Genomic DNA, 2,138 nt, shown 5'->3' with positions numbered 1-2,138 from the left:
CTGGCTTATATCTGTTGTTACTTTCATTACTAAAAACACATGGATAATTTATATTGGGATTAGAAAAGTGGCAAAGGATTAATGGAATAAACATTGAGTTTATTTTCATATATCCAATATAATACATTTATCCTCTTATAGAAAATTAAATCCAACTGTAGAAACAATGTCAGAAATATAAAATAAGCCTTAATACGTATAATCTGGCACACATACACCATCATCTACTCAGAAATTCAGTCTCTCTATATATCTTTATTTGGTACAAAACAATAAAAATTTAATTAATGAATATGACTTTTAAGTATCATCTGAAATACTCCTCGTGTCTATAATTGCATATAATTGTATAGCTCTCACCTAGACAAGAATTTAACATGCATGTAGAAATCAAATTTCTAGAATATAAGCTAGATGAGAGGAGACATACCCTCATGTAATGTGTGGTGAATTTTTACCACAATTCTGAACCATTCCACCTAATACCAAGAGTCATGTGCAATAATTTATTATTTGATGTTAAGATGATTGCTAAGTGCAGAATACACTTTGAATTATTACATTAATTCACAGAAATGAAACAATAATGACATATTATGTGTTAAAATTCTAATGCTTCTCAATTTTACAATTCATATAATATATTGTTAAAATTAGTTTCATTTTCTTCTTTTCTGTAGGTGCTGAAATTAAAATTATATATTTAATATTGAATATTAAGAAATCAATAATAAGTAACCTACTATTAAAATGATATACTATTAAACTGTGATTTGAATTATATTTCTAACAAATTGTGATGTAAACAACATTTGTCATTTGTTATTGTTGGTCCAAGTCATCTCTTCACCTTAATTTTTTAGTTTTCTATTTTATCTCTATTGGTTTGCTGATTGTGCATTTTGTTTTCCCTTTTCAGTGACTGACATTAGGCTGAAAATCTGTATGCTTGTTTATTACTTCCTATGGTAAAGTCAAATTATTGCTCTCCACAGCTGTTCTACTCTACTATACTACAGTACTTCTCCCACTCCCATTTCCTGTATTGCTGCTCTCATATATTTTATTTTTATTTAAATTTGATTGTCAAGGTAATGTACAGAGGGGTTATAGTTACATAAGTAAGGTAATCAATTCATTTCTTTTCTAACTTTTTTACCCCTTCTCCAATGTCTCTCCCTCTTCACTGCCAACAACCCCCCCCCAAGATCATTTACAACATATTGTCTTGTGAGTACATTGTTGCATAGGTTCCCCCTTTGTCCTTTGTCTCACCATTTTATTTTTTCCCTTTCCTTTCCCTAGTTCCCTAGTTCCCTAGTTTTAATACCCAGGGTATCAAAATCAAATACAATGACTACAGGGGATAAACCATTGGTGGGGAAAACACAAAAGGATGAAAAGAAATCACGTAGTACATTAAGAACAACAACAACAAAGAACATGTCTTGGAGTTCATTTCACCTTATATGGTCATATGAACATAGCTATTGAGTTATTCTGCTCATCTAATAAGATTATCCTTATGTGCACAATAATGCTCCCCTTTTTACTCAATAATTCCACTTCTGGGGATTTAACCATGTGACTACAAACAAGACCACACTGAAGCTACCAGCACAATTATGTTTATCACAGTATTATTTACCATAGCTAAGATATGGAATCAACTCAGATGCCCCTAAGTAGAAGAATGGATCAAGAAAATGTGACACACACATACATACACACATACACATACATGGAATACTATGCTTCCATCAGAAACAATGATACCACCTTATCTGTAAGGAAATGGAAGATCTTGGAACAAATCATATTAACTGAAGTAAGCCAGACTTAAAGGAACATAGGTCTCAAGGTTTCCCTTATTTGTAATAATTAGTTTACTGCAAGGAAAATTACCTGTATTTTAATTTGACATTTTGTTCTATGTTGAGCATACATTATTGCTATATTGTTTGTTATTATTTCCTTTTTTTGAGGAGGCATAACATTTATTTAACTAATAAAGTGAAGTATGTAGCCACTGTATCAGGTGTAATATAATGTATCTTCTTAATATTTTTTATTGTGAAAATACCGTACAGAGGGGTTACAATTACATGGGCAAGGTAATGAGTACATTTCTTATCAAG

Source organism: Dipodomys merriami, unplaced genomic scaffold, assembly GCF_024711535.1.
Source record: "Dipodomys merriami isolate MVZ:Mamm:240054 unplaced genomic scaffold, mDipMer1.0.p SCAF_46, whole genome shotgun sequence".
NCBI lineage: Eukaryota > Metazoa > Chordata > Mammalia > Rodentia > Heteromyidae > Dipodomys > Dipodomys merriami.
The sequence above is the reverse complement of the archived record's forward strand: the minus strand, read 5'-3'. Positions refer to the sequence as shown.